The sequence below is a fragment of the Peromyscus maniculatus genome, chromosome 19, assembly GCF_049852395.1.
Source record: "Peromyscus maniculatus bairdii isolate BWxNUB_F1_BW_parent chromosome 19, HU_Pman_BW_mat_3.1, whole genome shotgun sequence".
NCBI lineage: Eukaryota > Metazoa > Chordata > Mammalia > Rodentia > Cricetidae > Peromyscus > Peromyscus maniculatus.
This window is the reverse complement of record NC_134870.1, coordinates 25,454,867-25,469,400: the sequence shown is the minus strand read 5'-3', so window position 1 is coordinate 25,469,400 and position 14,534 is coordinate 25,454,867. Positions and strand designations below refer to the sequence as shown.

Genomic DNA, 14,534 nt, shown 5'->3' with positions numbered 1-14,534 from the left:
GAAGAGTGAGCTGGACTGGTTCAGAGCGCCAGCTTCAGTCACGTATCTGGGTCTTGGCAGTATGCCTGGAAAGGTGGGCTCAGTGAGGCCCCTCTTAGTACACCGTCTCTCTGTTAGGGTAGCTGCAGTTATTACGGAACAGCTAAGGCATGTCTTAGGTTAGGCTCATACTGGGATAGCATTACCTCATCTGAATTCTATCAGCCACATGTCCGCAGAGTCAAAGGGGATGGAAATATACGTCACCTGTTCCTGAATAGGATGGCAAAGAGTTTGAGCCCATCCTCACTCTACCTCAGGACTCCGTGCGCCTATTTACCTTTAGTTCATAGCATATTACTTGGATGGATATGATGGGTGGAATTGGACTCATTTTAATACAAAAGTATGAGATTGTGAGTTAAATCAAGGCTGGGGTCTACTTGGAACCTTAGGGAGCACGCTATGCTACCCATTCTAATTTGGGGGCTGCCGTGTGCCCAGCACTGAGCGATATCAGCACATTTGAACTTCAGTTCCCATTTTGGTTAATGAAGAACAATAAAATCTGCATCTCACAGAATTAAACAATATAAGGGATATGAGAAAGCTTTATATATGAGCTATAATGTTCTCTTAATGATAGGTTGTTATTGTTGTCATTCCTGCCCAGCATGGGGAGAAGATAAGGCTATGGGCTCTGAGTCCCCTGCTCTAGAGAATGAGTCGTCAACCTTATTCTACTCCCCAGCGCTTACACCAGCCTGTTCCCGAGAAGCATGTGGTAGGACAATGAAGCAGAGTTCCTACGGTTTTACCATCAAGCTCCAGCTAGGGAAGATTTATTTCCCTATGGTGGCTCTAATCATGGTTCGATGAGACTCATAATTCCATAATGATCTTGGTGCCGGCGACTCCCTCCCTGGGTGTCTCTGTGGAGGCTGTAGGGAAATAGGAAACCGCAATGGCTGAACAAATAAGAGTGATGAGTTGCATGTAGCCAGCTCCTTGTCGCCTGCATCAGCCTATTGTGTGCTCCAACATATGGAGTAATAAAGACGCTCCTGAGAAAAACCACATTCAGCTTGTCATCGTCACCTGGCTGAGAGAACGCAGCACTCGCTCCCTGAAATGCCCTGAAGCTCTCTGTCTGAGAGACACTTGCATACTTCTGCTTTCCTCTGTGCCTCATTTGTCTCCGGAGAGAGGGTTTGTCTACCTGAGTAATACCCCTTCTTACAGGCTTTCCACAAAAGCTGCCAGACAGCCGAGGAATGTATAATGGGTGTTGTGCGTTTAGGTCTGAAAGTAAGATCACTGCTCGGAGTGTTAAGTAGGAATGTAAGGCAGAGTCCCCTGTGAGGTCTTGTAAGTACCCATATGTGTATTTGTGTGCTACTTGACTTTGCTCAGCCACCAGTGTGATGCCTGCATAGCCAATGGGCATGGAAAAGAGTGGAACCAATTGCTAAGGTAAACTTGCCCTTTACTGTGTGTCAGGCACTGGGTGGAATGCTTCACACATGTGTATATATTCTCTCTCTCCCTCCCTCACCTCTCTCCTTCCTCCTTTCTCCTCTGAGGATCCAACCCAGACCTTATGCATGCTACCTAAGTGTTCTATCACTGGCCTACATCTCTAGTCCTTTATTTTTAACATTAAAAATATTTTTTATTACAGCTAAAATTTGTACTGGGGTATGAGGTGCAGGGCATCTCATATTTTTTGTGTTGTGTGATATTGTGTTTGTGTTCTGACAAATAAAGCTTGCCTGGAGATCAGACTGTATAGTTATAGTTTTCCTTTTTAACAAATTCAGAAAAGTCACTCACAAAAGAGGTGTAAAGTGTATAAGGTTGAGAGACATCAACAGAGAGTTTTGGGTTGGTAATGTAAGTTAGGATAGAGAGTGAATTAGGAACAACACTTTTGACCCACCAAGATAGGATGGATAATGGAGTATTTTTTCTGAATTTGTCAAATGCTAATGGACTAGACATTGGTAATGTAATTATTGCCTGTATATATTTGTATATAGTTATTGTATTTATTGTATATAGTTTTTCTATGTTAGTTAAAACCTCCACTCTTTGTTTAGACAAAAAGAGGGAAATGTTGTATGATATTTTGTTTGTGTTCTGACTAATAAAGCTTGCCTGGAGATCAGAGCTAGCTACTAGTTAACCATAGAGGCCAGACAGTGGTGGCACACACAATTAATCCCAGCACTTGGGAGGAGAAAACAGGAAGATCAGGAGTTCAAGGCCACCCTGGACTATTCGAGATTAAACCAGGCTAAAAGAGAAACAGAGCCAGGTGGTGGTGGTGCACACCTTTAATCCCAGCACTTGAGAGGTGGAGACAGGAATATAAGGCGAGTGGAGACAGGATCTTGGCCATTCAGTCTGAGGATTCCTAGAGGTAAGAAGTCTCTAGTGGCTGGCTGCTCTGATCTCTCAGTTTCCCCCCTCGATATCTGACTCCAGGTTTTTATGTTAAGACTAATTTGGACCGCACTTCATCTGGTGCAGATTTGTGCATCAGGGCACCTGTGCCATGCACATGTGGAGGTGAGAAGACAACTTGCAGGAGTCTGTTCTCCCCTTCCACCATGGGGGTCCCAGACACCAAGGTCAGGTTGTCAGGCTTGGCTGCAGGTGCCTTTAACTGCCAGAGACCATCTCTCCAGTCTGCTGGGTACTGTTTTGAAGGATGCTATCAGAGGAGAGAAAGGGTCTCCCACCCTTAGCTTGCTGGTCCTGAACTGTACTGGCATGCTCAGTTCCTGGACCCAACATGCCCAGGATCCCAGTAGGCACCTGCAATAGTACTTACTTGTTGGGACTGCCAACCTGCAAATAATGACATGGAGACTTATTATTAATTATAAAAGCTTGGCCTTAGCTTAGGCTTGTTACTATTTAGTTTTTATAACTTAAATTAACCCATATTTTTTAGTCTATGTTCTTCCACGAGGCTCATTACCTCATCTCCGTACTGCCCATCCTGCTTCTTCCACATCTGGCTGGTGACTCCACCTTTCATCTTCCCAGAGTTCTCTCTCTGCCCAGAAGTCCCACCTATATTCTCCTGCCTAGCTATTGGCCGTTCAGCTTTTTATTGCTACAATCATAGCAATGCGTCTTCACACAGTGTATGTCCCCTGCAAGACTGGTGTTCTAGCTTTGTTTCTCTGCTACTGTGACAAACACCATGACCAAAAGTAATGAGGGAAGGAAAGGGTTAATTGCATCTTACACTTCAAGGTCAGGGCCCCTGAGAAAGGATAGGGCAGGAACTCAAGCAGGAACTGAAGCAAAAACCATGAAGGAATACTGCTTTTGGCTTGCCCTTTGGCTCATGCTCAGCTAACTTTCTTATACAGCCCAAGCCTGCCTGCCTAGGGATAGTGCCACAGTGGGCTGGGCCCTCGTGCTTCAATACGATCTCTCACAGATGGACACAGGCCAATCTGGTAGAGGCAATTCTTCAACTGAGGTTCCCTCTTTCCAAGTGACTCCAGGTTGTGTTAAGTTGACAAAAGTTAACAGTCCATCTCTCTAGGCCCTTGATTGGGTTTCTAATACATACATACATATATATATATATATATATTTCTAGGAAATATACATCTATAAATATCTCTATATATCTTTTACTCTATGCATCTAACTATGTAATTATGTAGGTAATAAACCTGTGGTAAAGTGCATATCATTATGTGACCTATCATGTATGTGAATGGAGACTATTAATTTGCATACATGTGTTGGCATGTCTGTGTGCTGTGCGTATGTGCTGAATGTGTAAGCTGTGCTCAGAAGTGTGGGTGTTTGTGTCAGAATGTGGGGCTTTCTGTCAGAACGTATTTTCTATGAAGCTGCCATGATATAGCTCATCCTTCATCATGTTTTCTTTCTTGCTTTTTTGCTTCTTTGAGACAAGGTTTCTCAGTGTAGCCCTGGCTACCCTGGGACTTGCTCTGTAGACCAGGCTGGCCTCTGTTTCCCAAGTGCTGGGATTAAAGCATATGCCACTACAGCTGACCTCTTCATGTTTTCTTGACAACAGGATGTTGACATGGATACCATGAAGAGGTGATGGTCTCTTTGATTTGGGCTGACCTCTGGGATTCTCTCAATCAAAACTGTATGGAAGAAGTGATGTTATGTAAAGAAGTTACATGGGGGGCTAGATTCCTAAAACACTGTGCCTTTTAATGTTTTGTTTGGATAGAATGCTAGTTTTGGAAAACAGCCACTAGTCTGTAGGAAGGGCGCTATGGTGTGAATGTTTGTCTCTGTTGAAACTTATTTACCATTGTAATGGCGTTAAGAGCTGGGGTCTATAGGGAATCATTAATGCTTTTATTGATATAGTGGACTAATTATACTAGAGTGTGCTGTTACAAAGCAAGTCCACCCATCCTGCTTTGCTCATTCACACATCTACCGGAAGAAATGATGCAGTCTGGAGATTCTCACCATGCATCACCTCTTCATTTTGAACTTCCAGCATCCAGGACCATGAGTTAAATAAATTCCCACTCGTTACAAATGACCCAGTCTGTGGTATTCTGTGGTAGCAATGCAAGATGGATTTCAGAGGCCAAGCAGCAACTTGGAGAGGTTTGTCAGTGTCCTGGCTGACAGCACCTGCTGAGTCTCTAAGTGCCAGCTGCCAGCCCCATGACTGAACATCAGGCCTTTGTCATGCCATACCACTTGGCAACACATGGAATAGAGTTGATGCTTCTCTGCTGTCTCCTGCCCAAACTGCGAAATAAGTTATTGTTGTTTTAAGACAGGGAGAGGATGCTTTGTTATGCGCTCAAGTGAGTCACTTGAGCAGGGCTAAGGCTGTCTGCCCTAAGCATGTGTGCGTTCCTGCGATTCCAAGCCTCTGCGGGCGCCCGCAGGCAGTGCATTTTGTCAGATGTCTGTGTACACGAATAGATGTGTGGATGAAGTCCTTCTGCTCTTCTTGGAGCTTTGCTTCAGCCTCGGTGCGATGTTGTTTGGTGAAAATACTTTGAAATCTTGTCTGTCTTCTGGGTCTCTTTTTTTTTCAATGTGTTCCCTTTGAATCAGAAAGGCCTATTTAGCTGAGAGCTAGTGCAGTTTAGGTTTACTGACCTTTCTTTGGTCCAAGCCCCTCGGAGCTGACAGAGTCTTCTCTCGGGTAGAAGCCTGCCATCGAGAAGTCTTCACACCCCCTTCATAAAGACTCAAAATACTGTGTTGTTTTTTCCCTCTCCCTATTCTGTCTTTTTTTTTTCTCCTTTTATTTCAAGACAGGGCTTCTCTGTGTAGTTTTGGTGCCTATCCTGGATCTCACTATGTAGACCAGGCTGGCCTCGAACTCACAGAGATCCGCCTGGCTCTGCCTCCCGAGTGCTGGGATTAAAGGCGTGCGCCACCACTGCCATCCGGATCCCTGTCTTGTCTTTGAGGTCTTCAGCAATACAGTCACTAGGGTCCTGGGTATAGAAACTAGAATTAAACAGGAAACTTGGTTTTATTTTTTACTTTTAATTACATTTATTCACTTATTAGTGTGTGTGTGTGTGTATGCGCATTCATGAACACACATGTGTGGGCATGCTAATGCCACCCATGTAGGTGCAGGTCAAAGGATCACTTCTTGGGGTTGGTTCATTTACTCTTCCCACCGCAGGGGCCTCCCAGGACCAAACTCAGGTCTCCAGTTTTGGCAGCCTGCGCCTTTACCCACTCAGCCATCTTGCTGGCTTGAGACTAGAATTCTTGGCTTTTATCAGTGAAGCTGGTGCTAGGGGTTCATGTGTGCCCAAGTCTGGGGAAAGGTCAGCTGGTTTTTACCCTGCCTTGGCTGGGTCTACCTCTTCAGAGTACAGCCCAGGTGGTTGTGGATTCCCATTCTGAACATGAGTGCTTCCCTTGGTCTTTTCTGGAATTCTCCTTAGAGTCCTGCTTCTCCATACTGGCTATCTGACTTAGCTCTTCTGGGAGCACTCCCATCCTCACACTGAGGTACCCCCTAATGTAGCGTTCAAAAGCCGCAGCTGGGGCGGCACATCTCTAATGGGTTCAGAACAAACCCATTCTGTGGAAATGGGAACAAAATCTTCCCCACTGTCTCACAAGAGTGTCTGGTGTAGATAACGCATGTGAAGAGACTTTTCTCAAAAAGGGATTGGGGGAGGAGGGGGCTGGAGAGATGGAGTAATGGTTAAGAGCATATATTGCTATTCTAGAAGACCCTAGTTGGGTTCTTAGCACTCATATTGGGCAGTTGACAATTAATTGTCTGTAACTCCAGATTTTGGTGGGTACCTGCACTCGTGTGCACATATTCACATACAGACACACATAATTTTAAAGATAAAATAAATATTTTTTTGAGACTGGTTCTCTCTTTAGCGCTGACTGTCCTGGAACTCACTCTGTAGACCAGGTTGGCCTCAAAATCACAGAGATCTACCTGCCTCTACCTCCTGACAGCTGGGATTAAAAAGATGTGCACCACCATACTCAGCAAAACAAATCTTTTAAAAATAAGGAAAGGGGGCTGGAGAGATGGCTCAGAGGTTAAGAGCACTGGCTGCTCTTCCAGAAGTCCTGAGTTCAATTTCCAGCAACCACATGGTGGCTCACAACCATCTGTAATGAGATCTGGTGCCCTCTTCTGGCCTGCAGGGACATATGCAGGCAGAACATTGTATGCATAATAAATAAATCTTTAAAAAAAATAAGGAAAGGGATTTTGGACAACTGCAGTATGACCAAACTTGACTATAGTTTGAGCTCTTTGTGAATGTTATTGCAAAATGGTACTTACTGGTTGTTGTGATTTGATCTTTACGTTTCCTTGTCTTTTACTTGACCCTGAGCTCTTTGAGCTTAAGAACCCAGAAGGAACGTTTCACATACAACTGCATTTCCACAGCCAAGGCTGGCATGCAGCCTGATGCTCACATTCGAGCGCACAAGCAGTCTAAGAACACAGAAGGGCTTCCTGGCAGCACGATTTGTGGTGAAAGATTCTCTCAGGCTGGGTGTGGTGGCTGCTGCCTACATTCTCCAGCCTCTCTGAAGGCTGAGGCAGGAGGATTGTAAATTTGAGGCCAGATGGCATACCAAGTTAGTATCAGTCTATCTAGGGCTATAAAGTGAGACCCTGTTTCAAAAAAAAAAAACAAACCAAAAACACAAATAAACAAACGTATTCCCTTGTATCATTTCTCGTCTCTTGCTGAGACAAGTACCCCGATAAAGGCAGCCGAAGGCAGGAAGGATTTATTGTGGTTTGTAGTTTGCTGTCCTTTATGGGGGCCTGACAGCAGGAACATGAGGAGGCTGGTCACATTTTGTCTCCTGTCAGGAAGCAGAAAGAGATGAATGCTGATGCTCTTCTCTTTTCTCTTCGTGTTCAGTTTGAGTTCCCCGCCCCTGGAATGATGCTTTTACTTGACCTTTTACAGTATGCTGCTCACATCCACACTGGGCCTTCCCACTTTAAACACCATGGTAGTTTGAATGTTATTGGCCCCCATAAGCTCATAGGGAGTGGCACTATTAGGAGGTGTGGCCTTGTTGGAAGAAGTGCGTCACTGTGGAGGTGGGCTTTGAGGTCTCTTATATTCTCAAGCCACTCCTGGTGTCTCAGACCACTTCCTGTTGCCTGTATATAAAGATGTAAAACTCTCAGCTCCTTTTCCAGCACCATGTCTGCCTGCATGCCGCCATGTCCCACCATGATGATAATAGACTGAACCTCTGAAACTGTAAGCCACCTGATTAAATGTTATCCTTTGTAAGAGTTGCTGTGGTCATGGTGTCTCTTCCCAGCAACAGAAACCCTGACTAAGACAAACACCTTTAGAGATATATCCAGAAGTTTGTAACCTAGATGATTCTAAGTCATGTGAAGCTAATGATGGAGATGTAACTGTCACATCCCTGAAGGTGATGAATCTCATTGGCTCCCAGTTAGCCATGTATAGCAGGGTAAACAGCAGACACTCAGCAGTGTACTGCTAAGCTACTGCTGGTAGGGTAGGTATATCAAATGCAGTTCTCATTTTATTTTTTGGTTTTCTGAAATAGAGTCTCACTGTGTAGCTCAGATTGATTTCAAACCTGTGATCATATTCCCTCAGCCTCCTAAGTGCTGGGGTTTGATCCATTATTCCCAGCTTTAAATGCATTTTTGACTTATAATATTTCTGACTGACTATGGCATTGACACAAGGTAGAATTCCTCCTGGGTCCACCTCGTCCCCTGAGTATGCCGTGGGAGAATAAGCTGCTTTCTGATCTTTTCTATCTAGAACCCAAGGAATCGTTTTTATCATTTCTCATTAACTGGCACTATCCACTCAGCTACTTCCCAGGAGCTCATTCCCCCTCCTTAGCTAGTGCCCACGGCTTTGCTTAGTGATTATGAAGTCAATTTCCTATCTGATTGACATAAACATAATTAAAAAGGTAAATTGAAAGCTGGAATCTCACCTAATATGTGAAGAAGGGAAAGGAATTCCAGAAATCAGTTATTGTTGTTATATTTGGGGAATATTTGCCATTTGAGGACACCACTGGCTTGGATAATTTTTTCCCCCCACTCACAAATGGCCTAGAGTTACTTGTAACTATTTTACTAGTCAGGTTTAATGGGTCTGTATATATGTGGTATAGTACGAAGTAAACATGACTTTGGAGGTACCCCATCTACTTTGAATCCCCACTTCTACCATTTTTTTTTTTTTTTTTTTTTTTTTTTGGTTTTTTGAGACAGGGTTTCTCTGTGTAGCTTTGTGCCTTTCCTGGAACTCACTTGGTAGCCCAGGCTGGCCTCGAACTCACAGAGATCCGCCTGCCTCTGCCTCCCGAGTGCTGGGATTAAAGGCGTGTGCCACCACCGCCCGGCCACTTCTACCATTTTTATTCTATGACCTTGTGTAAATCCTTTATCCCATCACAGTTAAAGTTGTCAACTTGACACACCGAGGAAGAGGGAACCTCAGTAGAGGAATTGCCTATCACAGATTGGCCCGTGGCCATGTCTGTGTGGCATTTTCTAGATAAGTAATTGTTGAAGGAGGGCCCAGACCACAGTGGGCAGTACCATTCCAAGGAAGGTGGGCCTGAACTGTATCAAAAAGGTAGCTAAGCAAACTGGAGTAAGACAGACAGACAGCATCATTTCCTAGTGGTCTTGGCTTCAGTTCTTGCCTCAAGTTCCTGACCTGACTTTGCTGGATGATGAACTGTAACCTGTAAGTCAAGTAAACTCTCTCCTCTCCAAGCTGCTTTAGGTCAGTATTTTCCTACAGCAACAGAAAGCAAACTAGAACATCCTCCTTGAGCTTTGGTCTATTTATAAGAAAAGAGGACAGCAATTCTAATCTTGTGAAATCTTGTATGGCAAATCAGTGGTATAGAAATGCAGGTGACCTATTTATCTTTAAAATACTTTATCATTTTAAAAAACGCACTCTACAAAGCGAGTGACTTACGGGTGCTCTATTTTGCATGAAATTTTCAAAGAACTATTTATTGCTTGAGATTCAATTTGTGTCATAAACTGAGTCATAACATCGTGATTTATATTTGCCTTCTACCCCCTCAGGTTTCTTTCTGGAGATCCTTACGCTGGAAGGAAATTACGATCTTGGGAAATTAAACAAGAAACTGAGGTCCTCGGTGAGAAACAAGCGCGGGCCCACGGGTATCTCTTTTTAGACACTGCTCCCGGCGGCGGGGCGTGAACACAAGTTCAGCCTTTCCGCGGAGGGAGACGCCAGGAGGCGGGACTTAGCAGCCGGGGGAGGCGGGGCCAACGCCGCCGCGTGGGGCGAGAGAGGCCGGAGGCTGTCCTGGCAGGCCACCATTGGGCAAGCCCGAGGATGACGTAGTAGCCACGCGCCTTCAGGTTCAGGCAGCCGCGGCCACCGCGTTTGCGCACGAGGAAGCTGGTTGCCGCTGCAGCCGCCTGGAATTGTGGGGCTTGTGTCTGCCCCTCGGCTGCCGTGGGAAGCCGAAGGTAGGGGGAGGTGGGGGCCCCGGGCCCTGGAGCGGGACGCAGGGCGGGCGGTGCCGGCCCGGCCTCCTGCCGTTAGCGGCCTCCTCCCTCCCTCCCTCCCTCCTGCGCTCTCCGCACCTTCCCACAGTGTTCCGGGTCCCACCACATCCATCTCAGTGCCTCGCGGGCGAGACCTCCAACTGCGTCCTAGGCTGGCCGCCCCAAAGCCGTGCTCTGTCATTTTCCACTTAGCGGCGCAGTGACCCCCTTCCAGCGCCAGAAGACGGGGCCGTGGCTCTGGGCTGCACATCTGTTTTGACTTTCCATATTTATTCTCCTCTTTCGGCCTCAGTTTTTCCACACCTGTCCAAAGAAGGGGGTGAATTAGGTGTTGCTCTCAGAGACATCTCTAGGGTTGACATTTTGGTAACTGGTTAGGAACCCCCCCGAGTCTCTTGACATGAAATTATGCCCTCCCCCTTGTTATTTTACCTCTCCTTCTGAGTGTTTTCCTTTGCACTGGGTGATGTAAAACTTGCCTACAATGCACAGGTTATAAGGTTATGAACTTTGTTGAGATTTCAAATTACTTTGTGTTTAATCTCTAGGCTTCTCCCAGGAACTTTGGATAAAGTAGTGTGTGGGCACTTGCTTACATCTCAGGTGTTTCCATTCAGGTGACCCCAGAATCCTTTTGATGGGAAAGGACTGGATTCCAGAAATGTCCAACATCTGAGAAACCAGCAGGAACTTCTTTGCACTGTTAGATGCCTCTAAATATATATTGATGAGGGCTGCAGATGTAGCTCATTTGATGAAGCCCTGGATTCCATCCCTACCATCCATAAACCATGTGTATATACTATAGTGTATGCTTGTAATCCCAGCACCTAACGAGTAGAGGAAGGAGCATCAGAAGTTTCAATCATCCTCAGCTTACACAGAGTTCCAATTCAGCCTGGAAGACTTGAGGCCCTCTATGTATCTAATCACTGTGACCCATATGTAAGATCAGTTTCTAAGTGTATTTATAATGCTTGGCTTCCTTTCCAATCCAGCTGGCTCTCCCATCTCAAACAAAACAAAACTGCAGACTGCTTTGAAGGAATGGTTAGATTAACCCACTGTAGGTAGGCAGGAAGAAAATGAATCCTCCATGTTTGCTCAGAGAAGAAACTGGTATGTGTACAAATAGTAGCGATATTTGTTTTGGGAGTGTGAGAGACTGTGTATGTGCATGAGCCTTTCTAGCTTTACACTCAAAAGTTTTTCTGATAAAAAAGTTAGATAGATTTAGGGATTTGATAATTTTTTTTTTTTTTTGAGACAGAGATTCTCTGTGTAGTTTTGGTACCTGTCCTGGATCTTACTCTGTAGACCAGGCTGGCCCGAAGTCACAGAGATCCACCTGGCTTGGCCTCCGGAGTGCTGGGATTAAAGGTGTGTGCCACTGCTGCCTGGCTAGGATTAGATAAAATTTTAATGGAGACCATAATGTAATATTAGGATTGCTATTTGTGTAACATGGTCCAGAAATTGGTCAGTGTTTTCCACTGGGACATGGCTCTTGGGGCTTAAGATGTTGCTGCCACACCAGATTTCTCATAACCTTTCATTCAGGTAGTAAATTCTGCGTGTTAATACAGGTGCTGTTTTAGTGAAACTGGCAATAGAAAAGACCGCCTATTTTACTGATAATGGGGATGGAGAACGAGTGAGTAGGCATGTGACAGCTCAGAAATAAAAATTGTCTGATATTTAATGCTGTTTCCTTCCTCTTTCCTGTTGTTTTTTGAAGGCTGTCTCATCTCTACTGAGGCCAACTTTGAGCCCCAGTGTGTCTCATGACAGGGAAAAAGGCCAATTAAGTAAAACTGAAAAACAACAAAATGTATTTTGAAATATCAAACACACTAGAACCTCCAATATTACTCTCCTACTCTCCTTTCAGTGGTGTGTGTAGGTGTGGGCTTGGGGGTGGAGGTGGGCATTATCTAAGCGATATGGCTACTGTCCAAAGCAGTTTTGAAAAATCTATACCCAGAAATTATTTTTGGAGATCAGTTTCATTAACATCTGACACTATTTCTTCCTTTCTAAAAACCCTAAGTGGCACTTGGTTATAAAACCTTGACACTGGCATGTCTTCAGATGAATTATTAGTATTATTATTTGTTATTGTTTTGTTTGAGAAGGGTCTCACTTGTAGTCTTGGCTGTCCTGGAACTCAATATGTACCAGGCTGACTCAAACTCAGATCCTCTTGCCTCTGCCTCCTGAGTGCTGGGACTAAAGGTGTGTGCCACCCCCACCTGCCTCCTGTCTCCACTCCCTCTCTATCCTAAATAAAACTGTTATGGAGACTATCTTCTAGTCCTTGAGAAAGAAGCCCCTCTTCAGAGAACCAATTTAAATGTTTTTTTTTTTTTTTTGGTTTTGTGTTTTTAAAAATGACACTGTCTCCTTTGTAACCTAGGGTAGCCCCAAACTTGCTATGTAGCCCAGGTTGGCCTCAAACCTGTGACCTTTCTGCTTCATCCTCTCCAGTGGGTGAATGAACAGGTTTTTGGAGGTAGACAATGGATTTTTGGAGTGTGGTAAACAGCATTTTTAATTCTACCACTTATTGGCCATATGACCTTGGACAAGTTCTTCACCTCTTAGGCTCAGTTTTCCACTCCTTAAAATGGGAATACTACTTAAAAGGATGGTTAAGTGAAGTGATATACATGAGAAAAAGCAAGGGAAGTTTTTTGGGCTTTTTTTTTTTTTTAATTTTTATTTTTTGTTGTACTGGGGCCCAAATCTTATGGCCCTGTGCATGCCAGACATAACTCTACAATTGAACCACATCCTACCCTGAACATCTGCTGTTACTGAGAAAATTTAGAACATGGAAATAAAGAGAAGTTGTACCTTTTTCCCAAGTAGGTGGATGCTTTCTGATTCTTTTCATGTTTGTATATTCATACACTGACTTTATCCTAAATGAAACTATTATGGAGCCATCTGCCAGTCCTTGACTTGGCCTCTCTACAGAGAGCCAGTCTGAACACTTTACAATGCTTGCCCTTTGGTTGTTGAATCCTGAGGATTTTGCTAGGGACCCCAGCTGGTGTTCTTTCATGCTCGGTAGTACAAACATTTCTAGTTTCTAGTTTGGGTGTCAATTTGGAGACCCATCCTTGTGGCGCTAATTTTTTCTCTTTCTGAGCCTTAAGCTTCAAGCTTTAGTCTTCTATTGTAGAGAGCTTCGTATTTTAATTACATGTGGTCTGAAGAGAAAATATTCTGCCCTCTGTTTTTTCATTTCATTTATGGATTTTACTATTATAGCCTGTTATTCAGATGATGGGCCCTCCTAGTTCATGTTATCAATAATAATAGCTAATCTTTGGGACAAAAGCTTTATAAAAGATTCCAGTTGCTCAGGTGCATGGATTCTTCTAGACTTGTGAGGAATCTTGACACTCACTTGTGCCGACTTCTAACCTGGAGTTAGGAGACTCAGTAGGGAGGGAACCACCATCAGGCTAGGCTTTGGAGTTCCTTCAGGTAGTTTCTTTTCTGTTGCTGTGATAAACTGCCCTTGGCAAGAGCAGCTTTTAAGGAGAGTGGCTCATTTTAACTCACAGTTATGAGTTACAGTCCTTCATTTTGGGGAAGTCAAGACAAAATTTAAGTCACTAGTCACATATTCGCAGTCCAGAGCAGAGAGAAGTGAATGCATGCTTACTTGCCCAGCTCACACTTCACTGTTCATGGTCTAGACCATGAAATGGGTGTTATCTGTAGGAGGCAGGGGGGGTCTTTGTGTTCACAGATAAGCACTAGGGGATAGCCTGATGACTATTACTCTATTTGTGTGGCTAGAGACTTTTCTGAAACCAAATCCTCCCCTCGACCCTTACCATAAATTTGTTTTCCCCAATCTGTAGAATCTATCTTTATGGACTTTACAAAGAGTTTCCGATACGTTTTTTAAGCTTATTTTGTTCCTCAAAGAGATTTATGTATGCTTTGTTGTGAATGAAGGATTGAGTTAATTATCACCAGAATAAGTTTTTACCAGATTGTAGTGTGCTTAAATACACCTAAAATAAACTACTCAGGGTCAGACTCCAGAAGATCAAACTACCACCAGCTACTGGGTTGTGTTGAACCAAACTGCCTTCTTGCCTCCTGGGGATCATCACTCTGCTGGCTGTGAAAGTCAGAGACTGAAGTTGTCCACATTCAGAGTGGATCTTGCCACATCAGTTAACCCAATTAAGAAAATTCCTCCCAGGCCTGGAGAGGTGGTTCAGTGGTTAAGAGTGTATGCTTGAACCTCATGTAGAACCTGAGTTTGACTCTGCGCACCCATGTTGGTGGCTCACAACTGCCCCTAACTCCAGTTCCAGAGAGATCCTATGCCTCTGACCTCTTTAGGCATCTGCATTTCAGGTGCACATACTCACACACAGACACACAATTAGAAATAAACATAGGGGCTGGAGAGAGTTTAGCAGTTAAGAGCACTGGCTGCTCTCGAAGAGGACCTAGGTTCAGT

At 44.4% G+C, this 14,534-nt stretch overlaps 1 protein-coding gene across 2 annotated transcripts in view; it reads left to right on the top strand.

Moving 5' to 3' along the window:
* The first annotated feature begins 9,848 nt into the window (after positions 1–9,848).
* Sil1 (SIL1 nucleotide exchange factor) overlaps positions 9,849–14,534 on the top strand; it is a 254,748-nt gene continuing 250,062 nt past the window's right edge. Inside the window, exon 1 of one of the 2 annotated variants that reach the window (XM_076554972.1) lies at positions 9,849–10,003. The gene's annotated coding sequence lies outside the window, so the exon portion shown is untranslated. The remainder of the gene's footprint in view (positions 10,004–14,534) is intronic. The other variant, XM_076554971.1, reaches the window with a different exon arrangement.